The 14,741-nt window shown below is 30.9% G+C and overlaps 3 long non-coding RNA genes across 3 annotated transcripts; 2 read left to right on the forward strand and 1 right to left on the reverse strand.

Annotated features, from left to right (window-relative positions):
* Positions 1-3,747: 3,747 nt before the first annotated feature.
* Positions 3,748-11,006, reverse strand: LOC102655052. The gene is made up of 2 exons (XR_001704044.2): positions 10,527-11,006; positions 3,748-4,107 (listed from the first exon to the last, which is right to left on the reverse strand). It is a non-coding gene; the product is annotated as an uncharacterized LOC102655052 (long non-coding RNA).
* Positions 4,541-6,212, forward strand: LOC107964885. The gene is made up of 2 exons (XR_001704043.2): positions 4,541-5,116; positions 5,370-6,212. It is a non-coding gene; the product is annotated as an uncharacterized LOC107964885 (long non-coding RNA).
* A 613-nt stretch (positions 11,007-11,619) lies between the features above and the next one.
* On the forward strand, positions 11,620-13,073 carry LOC102655080. The gene is made up of 2 exons (XR_003305116.1): positions 11,620-12,332; positions 12,644-13,073. It is a non-coding gene; the product is annotated as an uncharacterized LOC102655080 (long non-coding RNA).
* Positions 13,074-14,741: the final 1,668 nt, after the last annotated feature.

The raw sequence follows: 14,741 nt of genomic DNA on the forward strand, positions 1-14,741 counted from the left end.
ATTCTTAATACAATTAATTTATCAATTAGCTATTTAAAAAAATATTTATAATAAGTATATTCACAATGCTTAAAAATATATATAAATTATATTGATTTTATTTTGACAAATTTTAATTTTTTTTTTCAATTTCAATATGTATTTCTTATAGAAATTAATATGCTAAATACAAACCTGCAAACAATTTTCGCTAAAATTCATAAAAATTAATTTTAAAAAAAAATCATAATTTTTTTTAATTTTAAACTATTTTATATTTTTAAAATAATAATTGCTTTTAACAAAAAATTGCTTTGTTGCGATTCCAATATGTTGTATAATAGAAAAAGCAATCGCTCATTATTATTATCGTTACCGTGCATTTTGCCAAACTAACTTGTACATTGAAAATAAAAATGATTTTGTAGTTTTTTTAAATTCTTTTTTTAGCAGAAAGATCCTATGATATACATGATATATTTAAATTTTCTCTTAGATGCTTAATTTTTAAAATAAATTGAAAAATATTAGAAAAAGTGAGTGCATTTTTAGCATTCTTTTAACTTAAATTATTATTTAAATATATTTAGATATTTATAATCTAATAACTATTTACATAGTTTTATTCGTTGAAAATTTATAGAATCATTTCATATCAAGAACAATTGAATAACTATTACTAAAAATAAATATTTCTAAAATTAAAAAATTTCAATTTTTTTAGAATTGGTTTTTTTTCTAAAAAATGTGGATTCTGAAAAACAGTTTGTAGATTCGTATTTAGTATATTAAAATCTATAAAAAATAATAAAAAATTAAAAGTTATAAAATCACATATATATTGAACAATATTATTTTTCATTGTTAATTTTTTATTTTCATTTTATATTTAAATATATATAATTTCAATTATAAAATAAAGATTTCGTTGAAAAATTTTAATTTCAAATTTCACGTAATTTTTATATATATAATTGATCTTTTAATTACAATTTTAGGTTCATATTTGATAGTTGTAATGTAATAATTATCAATCTCAATTTCTATTATATTCATTTAACTTCTTCATTTTAACCTGTTTTTCTTTCTTTATTTTCTTGTTTCATTCTTTTATTTTGAATCATTAGATGAATCATTAGATCCATAATTGTGATAATTGATTGCTTATCATTCATGATTCTTTTTCAATACTAATGTATTGTGCAGATCTGTAAAAAAGTTTTATGAAATGTAAATTTAATTGATTGGGTGAATCTCATGAATTAGTTTCTGACATATTAATAATTTTTTAAATTTATATTTTTTTAGATATTAAATAATATAAAAATGAAAAAATCAAAATAGAATAACCTTAAGTTTTTTTCCTGTGGTTATTTTATTTTTAAAATATGATTATGTATTATTTTTAACTTCATTTATCAAGTATAATTAATAACAATTATTGATTAAACATTGCATGATACGATAGTTTAAACAATCTAATTAATGAAAATATATAGATAACATTAATGATATATTATTTGTTATACACATATTCCAAAAAATAATATAAAGTATTACGAAATATTAAATTTTTTATTTCTAATAAAAAATAAAAACTTCGTTCTCTATTAATTTTTCTTAAATCTTTTGAAATATTAAAATAATTAATCCAAAAACAGCAGTATTGTAGCATGATATAGAGTCACATGAAATACACGTAATGTGACGAATAATAGATGTCGTGCTATGTACTGTTAGCTGTATTTTATTATCCACCTCTATTTCTTACATACAAAATAACATTCGGCTATTATATTTAATCTTTTTTTAATTCATCCATTTTTATCAATAGTGATCTTCCATAGTAATACTAGTTTATATATATTATATATATTTTTATTATTTTTATAACAAATAATTTTTAAGTAATATTATTTGAATGAATATTATAAATTTAAAAATTATACATTTTATTCCATTCTTAATTATATTTCAATTTTTTTGTATTTTAATTATCTCTCTCTGTATTTATATCTTTGATGATTGATAATTAAGTTCACAATTCAATATTTACATATATACATTTACATATTCATATACATATACATTTTTATCATTTTTATAAAAAATGATTTTTGAATAATACCTTTTTTTTTACAAAAACTATAAATTTATATAAAAATTAAATTATAAGTAATTATATTTTATTGCGTTTCGAATGTGTTGCAGATTTTACCAAAATTCTTTTTTTTAAATCAGTTTAATCTCTTTCTTTATTTCTTATCTTCTTTTCATGTTCTACTCTTTATAATCATCGATTATATTACAACAATTATGTGGATATGGTGAATGAGAATTAGCAAACGTATGCAGACGATCGATGCATTCAAAGTAAAAACAAAAACTCGGGTAGAGAGTAAAAATCAGCAAGAAAAAAAACGAAATAGATATCTACGTTGGCGAAATATTCGCCAGTAGGAAATTGCTGACAGGATATTCGTGTGGAAAAATTTGTAATCGGTTTGCGCTAAGCCGATGTTTAAATTTCAGGATGCTGCCAATATAGATGGATATATTAGCCATATATATATAAATGTTTGCAGGCCATGGATATATTAACGAATGATATCATTAGATAAGAACTCGTATCTTTGTAATTCTATAATTTGTAATTTTTTTTTTATCCTATTTGAACAATCATATATGTAATTATACAATATGTCGTCACAAAGTTCATTATCAAATGTTGATTCGCTCGTCAATTCTATCATTTTTATTTGATCTCTTTCTTCTTCTCTTTCTCTTTCTTTCTCGTACATTTTCTTGTTTCATTCCATTTCATTTTTTCAAAGAAGATATTTTCAGTATTTCATCTAAAAATTAAATAAATATATTATTATCGATAATGTTTGAAGAATCATGAAAGATTAACAATTTTACTACATTTTATTTTTGAACGATTTATAATAAATTTATAATAGATATAGTTAAGATTAAGAAAAAGACTTAAAAAAAATTGTAAATGCCATCATCATATCATTATCATATTTGTTAATTAAAAATTTTTTAAATTATTAGTTACAGATAATTTTACAGATGAATTAATTTGATATTGCGGTACCTTAAATTTTAAATGATAAAAAAACCTTAGGCACAAATTAAGAAAGTTCGAAATTATTTTTTATTCATAGAATATTGTAAATAAGTGTATTGTATTGATTTATTCTAAAAATTCGAAGAATAAGTGAATAAGTTGCATTTTTTATCTCTCTTATTATATATTTCTTTATTTCAAAAGAGCAAACAAATTATTTATTTTATTACTTATTTATTTTTACTTTTATTTATACTTTTTCACGCTTAATTATTTATTTGATCAAAAAAAAGTTTTTTCACGAATTTTATATTCAAATGAAACTTGTTCTCTTCGAATGGAACTGCCATCTTTAAGGTATTTTCCGCTTTAAATTCGCGCTATATAATATACACTATATGATAATATGCACTATAACGGGTAGTACAAAAAAAAAGAAACTGAAAAATTATTGATTAAAAAATAATATTTCAAAATTTTTTTAATATAAATTTTTGTAAAAAATTTTGTGATTATTTTATGCATTTTTCAAAACTCTTATCGAAATAATTGTTACATTAAAAATTTACGTCAAAATTATAAAGAACATTGTTGGTTAATATGAGAGAATAGAAAAGAGATTTCAAGATCAAATTCATTGCATCCTATGACAGTAGGAAAAGGAAAAAAAAAAAGAGCAAAGCATACAATAATTAATCATTGAACTCAGTATTTCGATGTCTGAATACAAAATGGTTACGATCGATCCATCGTACTGCCGACGAAATGATTTTGTAACAAGGTTCCTCTCTCGACAGTTCTCTCTTCCTCTTGCTTTTTCTTCCTCCAACTCATCATCCACCTATATGACCGTTTCTGTTCGTTCTTTCGATCTTTGCTTTTCTCTCTTCTACCTCCTCACCATTTCTCTTTTCGTCTGACGTTTGTTCGTTGGACGTCTGGTTCACGACCTCGTTCTATTCTTGCTGAAATTACGACGCTCTGTCGGGCCTGGTAAAGAGAGACTTGGCGCACTTATACTTGCAAGTGGAAACTGGTTGAACATCGTGAACCTGAAAAAAAAAAAAATCAGCTAATTAGTCTAATGATCAAATTAACGAAATTATACTTATTGTATCATTTGGATTAGGCCAGTTTTGTCAGATCTTTTTCATTTTTTTTTTTATTATTTTATCTATAAATTCGACAAATTAATTTTTATAATTACAAAAAAAAATTGTATCTTTTCTAAATTTTAAGAACATTTCTTGATAAATAATATTATATATCAATTTGAATATATAATGAATACAAAATTTAAGGAATGATTCTAGAGATTAAAACAGACACAAAAGTTGATATACAAAAATGATCAAGATTTATATATTAATTAAATCCAGTCGACATTTATATATATATTTTTCGTGTTTTTTCTTCAATCTCTAGAATCATTTCTTCCGAATATCCTAATATAGTATATTTTTTTCTCACCTTTCATAATTTTTCATTTTGTATTTGCAGAACGAGAAAGTCGAAAATATATATACATATATATAGAGCAAGAAAATTGAAAACTTGGAGAAGGAGAGATTGAACGAGGAAGAAGAAAGTCCAAATAGAGTGGGTAGACGCTTTCGAGGAGTAGGCTCTATATTTATCGCGGCAATAAGGCGGCTCGAGGCCGAGTGTCGTCAAGCCAGAGGTCGGAGGGGAAGCGGCAGTAGTGCGGGAAACGTCGGAGTGCAGACCGGCGTCGTCGGGACAATCGGTGGCCGTCGTTATCGTTAACGACGCACCATCCAATACCGTCGTCACTCTCTCCTATTTCTTTTCTCTCTCCTATTTCCCTTTCCTTCCTGTTTCAGTTCCCTACCTTTTCCTCTCACTTTCCTCACCCCGCGCGTTTCTGTTTTACTTGAATCGCACGGCCATTCGACCGCTTAACCACCGAACCACCCAACTATCCAACCATCCATGCTTCCCACCCACCCAACCACCCACCTATCCAGCCACCACCCACCCGTCCTATCGAGCTAACCAACCATCTGACCGGATAAATCGTTCGTCAGAAATCTATACGAGGTGTGCTTCGATTTTTTCACTTCGTCAAATTATTAGATATTTTATACTTTCACTTTTTACCAACTTATTGCTCCTTTCTTATAAAAAATATATACGTTCATTTCATATTCTTTTAAGATTTCAATATGTTTTAACTTCTACAATTGAATATTCGAGATTTTTTGAATTCCTATGAATTTTTACATTTTTTCTTGATTTCCAGTTGTATGTAAAAACATATTTGATAAGTTATATGATCGATTTCTTGTTGCAGATGTATATATTTAAAAGTCATCCCCAATATTGAAAGAATTCTCTTGCATTCAGTGAAGCAGGTGACATCATATCGAAACAATACATCGTAAATTTCTTCAAATGCTTTCAATCCCTCTTCGTTTTTTGCTAGTTGCTATTTTCTACAAGATCATTAAAATCAGGCTCGAATTTCGTATTCCTTACAGATTTACTTGCAATTACTAATATATATATTTCAAAAAGCATACTTCTCATCACCATTGACTTACATTTTAATTGAAACGAGTACAATTCTAATAGTTCGAATTAAAATTGAACTGAAGCATTTTCTTATTCGTATTTTTTTTTTTTTTTTTGCAAAAGTTTATCAAGTTCTGCTACTATTACGAAGCTATCTCCGTTAAGTTAGCGCCGTGTCGCGTCGCCAATGGCATGTTGTTATACCACGCCATGGTGACTATTTCTCTGACCATTCCCCTGCCGATTCACGGCACGAGGCCACGCCAGACTACATCTAGCGTGACCTAGGGTGGCGTGGCACAGTATCGTTTATCGCAGAGACCCAAACTCTTGGAAGGGATCTACGCGACGTCTCACGTATCTAGCATCGAATGCGGCAGGAACGAGGCTATTATGCGAGTGCGCATACATATCCACACCAAACGATCGACGGTATGCCTGCACGCGAGTCTCACTTACCACGTATGAATTTATGCTTGGCTTCGTGAGAAGAAAGACAAAGACCGAACAGGGAGTGTGAAGAAATGGAAATAGTGGAAGAAAGTTGTCAAACTTAGATTTTTTATTTCTTTTTTATTTTATTTTTATTTTATGTTGAAAATTAAACTAATTATTCGATATAGAGATTCTTTCTTCAGTTACTTACCTGAAAGCTATTTTTGGAAATGACGTAAAAATGGAATGAAAATTTGGAACGTAGAAAAAAGAGTTATAATAATATTTTATTTTTTTTGAAAAGAAATTATGTTCTTATTGCTTTTGTCATTGGAATCGATTGCAATTTTTGCTTTTTGATTCACTATTAATTACAATCATTTGTAACTTAAAGATTAATTAAAAGATGATATGTTATATGAAAGAAAAATTCATTTTTTGAATTTACAGTTTGAAAAGATAACTAAAAATTTTTTCTCACAAATTAATAGTGTCAAGGCTTTACAATTATATGTTTAGGATAATAAAAATTTTTATTGTTTCTAAAACAAAACATATACATATAAAACTGACAACGATGATCAATGTGTTAATTAACTGATCGATTAAATATACAATGCAATTAATGAAAAAAGAAATGAAGAATTAAACAAAAAAGTTTCAAAACTACCATGATTTCGGAATTTTTATATATTTTAAAGGAATAAAAAGAGAGAAAGGAAATGGAATAAAGTAATGGAATCAAGATAAAGCAAAACACTAAAAAAGAGAAAAGATAGCAAGTGGAAATGTAAAAATCGAAAAGTTTTTTTATTTATTAAACTTATCAACTACAAATAAAAAAAATAAAAGCTGAAGTTATTAATAATTAATAATTATAATTATTAATAACTTATAAGTTGTTTTTTAAAAATATCAATGAAAACATTCTTTTTTCCAATGCCTCTCTGTTTAGATTCTACTTATTCAAGAAAAAAAGAAGCAAAAAAAAAAAAAAAGAAAGTATGAAAAAACAAAAGTAATGAGAGAAGCAATGAAGAATTAAAAAGATCTAACGCGCAATTTTAATCGGAATAAAATAAAAAATTTTTTTTTCGATTCAAGGAAAGAAAAATAAAAAAAAATTAGAGGCAACCAGAGAGATGGTAGACATTAGAAACCTCTAACGAGAATCGAGCGATTCGAGTCGGCGAAGCAGAGCTGACCAACTAGATAGGCGACCAACACGAACGAAGAAGTAGGACTACACGCACGTATACGTTCTTGCTATGTTACAGACGACAGAGTCAGGTATGTGGGGGGTATATACGGACGTGCCTAGAGGCCACTCCGCTCTGAAACCCGCCTCCTCTTACCTCTCCGGTGGCATCGTTACGAGGGCGTCGCGTTTACGGCGTCGACGTTCCTCGCTAGTCGAGCTTACCACGACACGAACACGCGGCTGTCGCGATCAACACATATGACACTGGCACACGAGGCCGCCGATCGGTGCACCACGGACTTGGCTGAGAAGAACAGGATGCGAAAGAGGCAAAGAAAGATGGAGGAAGGGAGGAATTCGTAGGGCGTAATGTCGGGTCGATGGCGTAGCATCCAGAGCTACCGACGCGGTGGTAGTGGCATAGTACGGTCAACGCGATAGCATGGCGTGGTATGATGCGGGGAGGGGGTAGCGTAGTGTGACGCCGTATCGCGAGATGGCGTGGCGCACGGCGTGGTATCGAGTGGCATGGCGCGGCACGGCGTGGCGCAGTGTGGTGTGGCGTGGCGTGGCTCGACAAGCGCTTCGCTCGACGCACGAGGGTAAACGGGGTACGGAGGTGGTAGGTAATCACCCGGCGGCTCGCGTTATAGCGTCGTTACGCCGCAGCGCCGCTATCGTACTCGTCTCCCTCCGCCTGCCAACACCCGCTGCGTTTTCTCCCGATCCCTCGTAACGTTTTCCACCCGTCTATCCCTCCCACTTCGACTATCCTTTGCCGCCGCGATCTTCTCTCTATCTTTCTCCGATTTAATGCTCGCCTAGCTGTTCGCCCCTTCTCTTTCTTTTCATTCTTTCTCTCTCTGTCTTCCGATCGTTTCGGATTCTTCTCATCTACCCACAGCTACCCACCACCATCTAAGCAGACGAGGTGGCAGTTTCCTTTCACACTACCATTTCCAAGAGGAATACGGTTATGTCTCCTCGCAGTGGGGAGTTGTGTGTATTTTTCAAGAAGTCTGCATTACTTTCGTTCATTTCATTAATTCACGTTTTAATTAAAAACTAATACGTAGTTTAATTCAAATGTGCACGATACTAACATTGGTTGATACCGTTTAAATATGTCTTCGTTTCTGAAGATTCCAATCAATCTATTCGTATGTTCATCATAAATTTATAAATTATATGATTAGGATTTGATTTTTAAATGGCATTTAAATTGTCTATTAATTATCTATTATATTTGTGCATATTTAAGAAAATAAAAAAATAAGTTAAAATAAAATACTTATTCATTTTCAGAAATTAATAAATAACATAAGTCATTTAGAAATTAAACTAAGAATATATATTTATATGAATTTTGAATTTTTTACATTAAATATCCTATTTTTCACGAGAAATCAAATGATTTATGTTGATAATTTTGATCAGTTTGATTTTTTTATATATTTCATTGCATTTTAAAAATTCTTGATATTTTTAAAATGCAATGATTTTTTTCACATCTACAAATGTTATTTTTTTCTCAAAAAATAATCTTAATTTTTCACAAAATTAATATCCTAGCTTTATAGAACTTAGATCAGAGATATATTACAGATAAATAACAAAAATAAAAAATGAAAAGAAAAAAAATATCGATAATACTGGACTCGGTAAGAAAATTTGATAAACGATTATCAATGAATTGATAAACGAAGGTAAGAGGTGGAGGAAGGAGAGAAAGAGAGAATGTAATAAAAGTATGTACTTAGTTAAATCTTTGAAAAGAATGCAACGAATGAACAAGATTGTGGAATCGAGGAGGAAAAATGCAGACGTGAGAAGATCGGTGAAGGTAAAGAGAAAGATAGAGAGATTTTACACGTCGCGGTGAAGCGACAGGATACATCTCTTCCAGGTGTTCGTCTATAGATGATACCCTTCGACTCTACGTGCCCTCGTAGATAGTACCACTGGCGGTTTCAGTCACGCGCGCTGGCGAGCGCGCACACAGTTATAAAAGTCTATTCGTAGAGAGGCATACATACGAAGCCATAGTCACCCTCCTATATCCCCGTTCTCCAGCTCGCAGCGTGGCAACCCTCGCTCGACCGACGTGTTCCCGCCCTCTCCGTGTTTCCGCGGCCCGTTCCAACCACCCCGTTCCGTGTCCCGCAGGGCATGTCCCTATACACCACTGACTTACTATTGTCCGCACTGTCATTTATGCATGTGATTCTATTATTTATCCCAAATCGTAAAAAAAAATTTTTCTCTCTGATTCATTTTTTGAAATGGAAAGTAACCTTTACGTAAGATACGTATGATCATTAACGCGCGATTTAATTTTTTTACGAAATTTCAATTTGAATCAGTTGCGACAATAATTTTCCAACCTGTGGAAAATTCTCATCCCCTTTGGTGGCACGCTCCGCGGCACGCCCGACCGTCTCTGTTATACTGCCGGCAGCGACCCAACTCCCCTACCCCTCGACTCTTCGCTCGCCCATCCCAATGCTGCCTCACCCTACTTTGGTCTCCTGCTACCGCTTTCTACCCCTGCCGCCGTTCTCGTGCTCACACTCTTACACTCTCTCTCTCTTTCTCTCTACTGTATCCTACCTCTCTTTGTCTCTCCTTCCACAGCTCTCTTTCTCTTTTTCTCTCTCACTGTTTTCTATCTTTCTCTTCTTTTTCTCTTTTGTCTGTCGTTTTCTCATTCTTTTCTTTTTCCTCGCTCTCACCACCTATCTATCTATCCATCCATCCATCTGTCTCACCCTCGACCTCCATCAACCTACCTACAGACTTTGGGAGACCCTACCCACCTCTCTTTTCCTTTCATTCTCAGAGTCTCTCTCACTCTTAACTTTCCTATCTATCTCTTTACCCCGCCGTCGCGCACTCTGCGAGTCGCTCGTTAACCTGCTAGCGCCCCTATAAACCGCCGTTGCACCGCCGCTACCGGTGCCGCTATATTTACATATCAATATTCTATGACCGTGTATCAGCCAGGTACGTCGCTAAGCAGGATGCATACTTTTCTGGTGTCGATATGTGTCACGCATTTATGTGTGTTTTTACTTTTGTTTTTAGTGACCGACTTGAACCTAAGCATTTGTCATTTCTTCTTAATTCTTTGATATTATTTGATTCAATGATTAATAAAAAATATTATTTAAATAATAGAGATTATTGAGATAAGAATGTATATAGATTTGTTCTAGAAAGAATCTAATTCTTCAAAGAATTAAAAATCAAAAGAATAATATTTTGTTTTTATTTTTATCTTAATATATAAAATCTACTTACAAATGAAATGTTTGAAGATTTAATGGTTTGGTTAAATTCCCTATTCTTTTTTTTTTTCTTTCATCGATTAAACGAAAAGTGACTAGATTTTTAAAATTTAATCAGCTTTTCTCACGATAAAATACGCGTGCGCGTTTACAATATATCTCTGTATGCTAATTTTAAACGTTTCCTTAACCTGCCTATTTATAGACGTCCGACTCTCGAGACCCTTTAAAACGTCTCACTGGTCCATTTGTCGCTCGAAAGCGCCACGAATAATTTAACGGTTCACTTTGAAACCGGGCCGCGCACGCTGCACGCTCGCACGACCGCACGCTTGCACGTCAACTCACACACTATACTATGGAGAGAGATCCACATTCAAGGGAATACCACTGCAAGTTCGAATGATTTCACTAAGCTTACAGATTCTTTTGCTTCTTCTCGTATCGAACAAATGCCAATTAAGCTTCGTTTTTGATCATATTTTTTATTTTTATTTTATAATTAATACAATTTTATAATAATACAAATGTATTTATTAATATTTTCGTGTAATAGATCTTTTTAAATTTTATAATTAATTTCTTTTATTTTTTAAAATATTTCACGAAAATATAATATTTCTTATCTGATATTCTTTGTCAATTCAATTTTCACAATTAATTTACTTCATTGAAATTTCACAAACGCGTATATAGATTAGTTTGTTTTCTTTTTTCACTAGTTTGTATGTAAGTAGTTGGCACAATACCCTAGAAAAATAGTTCTTTTTATATAATAGTAAAATATAAACAAAAATTAAATTATTAATTTAAACAATTTTTAATATTTTAATATTGAGTTCATATAAAAATTTATATAAATTTACTATTTATTGTCAATAGATAAATATAATAATTAACTATAATTATAAAAGACCAATATATAACTTAACCTAAATTATAATAAAATGTCTACGTAACATGAAGTCAAAATTTATATTATTTGTTAGATTATTCATTTATTAAAAAATAGTGATACGTATGTAAATTTACTTTTTTTTTAATTTAACAATATGAATATTATTTTAAATAAATAAATATTGCTGATTATAAATAAGTATTCCTCATACTAAATCTTATCGTGAATAGTATAATTTGAAATATATTAATAAAGTGCATTATTTTCTTCGAAAAAATTAAAAATTACAATTTAGTTCTCAATAACTTAATATGTACACATTATATATTATAAAATTTGGTTATGTAAATCAGTTAAAAAGAAATTTGTATAAAATAAGATCGAAGAATAAGCAAAAGAAATGTGTAAAATAAAGAGGTTGGAAAGATAGCAAGACTATGGGCAGGTCTGGGTTAGGAGGTGCGGTGAAAAGCGGCTCGAAGGTAATAGAGCGGTGCAACGAGCAGACACCTCGCAATTTGGCTAATGGCTTCCCACTGGTATCGTGGTGGCTCCAGATACACGAATACGCAACATACGCTAGCTACTTTTCTCGTTCTAATACAATCTATATTCTTTGTTCTCCTAGTTTGATATATTTCTACTTTGGAATTTGCCTTATTCGTACTTTCAAATATCGATAAAAATCTTCAATTTCTCTATTCACATCAATGGAAATAATAATAATCATTTTTCGAATACTTTATAATATAAGTAATTAAATCCGGAATTTTTCAAAGTGTACAACAGTGATTTTTTATATTCTATAGAATATTAATGTTTTGTAAAATTATGAAATTCGTGTATTAATTAAAATATATGATGGTGATTTAGTGTTCCGTAAATTTTTCTTGCAATCAAGTGTTTCGTGATTTTGAAAAAGTTAGGAATCAGTGATATATCAGTGCATAATATTTTTGTTATAAATAACTCTTATTATAGTTTGAATTTATTTATTTTAATTGTTTTATTATTAATTTATTGCATTAGAAAACTTATTAATATTATCAATTTATATAATATTTTGTGTTTTATAAAATTTTAATAATATATATATATATATATATTAGTTCAATATGAAATTATTATTAAAGAACGATAAATGAATACGAAATAATTAAGAATAATACTATAAAAAAACCTACAATATTTCAAAAAATTCGACCCAAATAAAGAGAGAAACTTTCTTTTAGTTACGAGAGAGATTGTAAATCAAGCAACGAAGAATATCGTCCATGTTTGATTCTCCAGAGAATTCTTTCGCCAGTAGTTCCTACAAGGGACGAAGTTAAAATCCGAAGGATCTTTAGAACCAAGGGTCGATGTGGCTTGAGAAGAGAGCCAGAGTGAAGTAAGGATTTGGATGACGAGATCGTGGACGCCGGATTGTGGATTCCCGAGGGGACTCGACGGAAGAGAAGAACGGTTACTCGTTCGTTCATCTGTGTCCCTTTTCTTTCTTGCTTTGTGTATGCATACAACCTCACTGTTACGAAGAAGGTAAAATGCGAGTGATAAAAAAATTGTAACGAAAGGATGAAGAAAAGTGAGAGATATGTTTCAAATGTGTGTATGTATATATGTAAAAGTGTGTTTGGGATAAAGAAAAAGAGACGATGAAAATGGAAAGAGAAAAGAAGGCAGTAAGGTGCAGCGATGTAACAGGTAACGATTACGCCTAACCTAAACTATCTTCTATCTTGAATCTAGATTTTGAAATGCTGGAATATGTTCAAATGCTTTAATTCTTTACACTATTTCGATTTTTAGAGTAACTTGTATTCGAAAAAAAAAAATTCTTTTTGTTCCAAATTATATTTATATTTGCATTGCAATAAGAAAAAGAATTTACTATGTAAAACGAGTTATTGATAGTATTTCTTTTGGATTCAAAAATTAAAAAAAGTTTTTTGTTATTTTTTTTTTTCTTTATGATATTTCAAAACTATTATATTTTAATGATCAATTAATACAAAGTCACTTATGATATTAGTACATAATCTATAAATAGTTAAAAATAATTTTTTTTACGAAAAGTTTATATTGAAATTTTATAAAATTTAAATATTTTAATAAGTAATTCTTTAATGATTGATCATCCAAAGATTAATGCAATGTATAAAAATATATATAATATGCATATTAAGTGACATATATAATTATATATATGTATTGTAGAAAAACTATAATTACAACATTGATATAGAGACAGATATAAGATATAATGTTAGATTTCGTAAAAGTTTAACGTCTGTCTAAAGTTGGTGTGCATCTCCAACATCGTTGATATGTGTTGGACGGTGGGGAGAGGGTGGTAGGTAAATCGGTCGGGGGTTGCTAGACTGGCGGTGGCGGTAACGCGATAAACGGATTAACGGTGAACTCGAACGGAGGTCGCAGTTTAGTAGTTGGGCATCGCAGCTCGAGGGATCAGCCTTCTGTCAAGAGACGTTCTAGTGTGAATGAGCGATTATAAAAATAATTAAAGAGAATAGAATAAATTATGATTATGACAATGAAAATTGTATTGCAATATATATTATTTAAATACCAACATATTGCAATATTAACATAACGAATATACAATGTTTCATATATTTAAATGTTTAAGATTGATGATAAAAATTAAAATTTTCCATGCTTTAGACGTTTCCATGCTTTTATATCATGCATATCACTCATGAAGATATAGAGATTTATAGAGTATCGAGCACAATTATGAGACTAATCATAGAATACAATAAAAAATAGACATGACAACTTATTAAATTAATTCAATTAAATTTTAAATGTACTTTTCTCCAATCATTATTGAAATCATTATTAAATATAGATCATCGAATCAAATCGGATATTATTTTTTTCTCTCGCTTTTTTTTCATATTTTTCGGACGTATCATCGAAGAAAAGTGTAAATACGGGCGGGAGGGATAGTTATGCCGAGCTGAACCAAGACGGGTTGACGCGGTATCACGTCGAGCCACGCCACGATCGCTCCTGTTGAGCTGAAACGACGTCGGGTCCCGCTAATGAGGACGTCCTTTCTTGCATACCGGATAACGTTTCGCCGCCGGGCGACGCCGGGCGTCTCGAATTTCTCGTGTACGCCTCTTCTTCGTTTCGCCTGGCTCCTTCTCTTCTTCTAGGAACGATCAATGCTGAAGCCACCGGGCAAACTCGCTCTTTCCCTCTCCTATCTTCGTCACACCATCGTCTCTCCCTTCTCTTTCTCTATCCTGCACCTTATCGCGAAAAGTACGTGGCACGTTGAGTTTGCTGTCGATCGATCGA

Source organism: Apis mellifera, linkage group LG8 (assembly GCF_003254395.2).
Source record: "Apis mellifera strain DH4 linkage group LG8, Amel_HAv3.1, whole genome shotgun sequence".
Taxonomy (NCBI): Eukaryota; Metazoa; Arthropoda; class Insecta; order Hymenoptera; family Apidae; genus Apis; species Apis mellifera.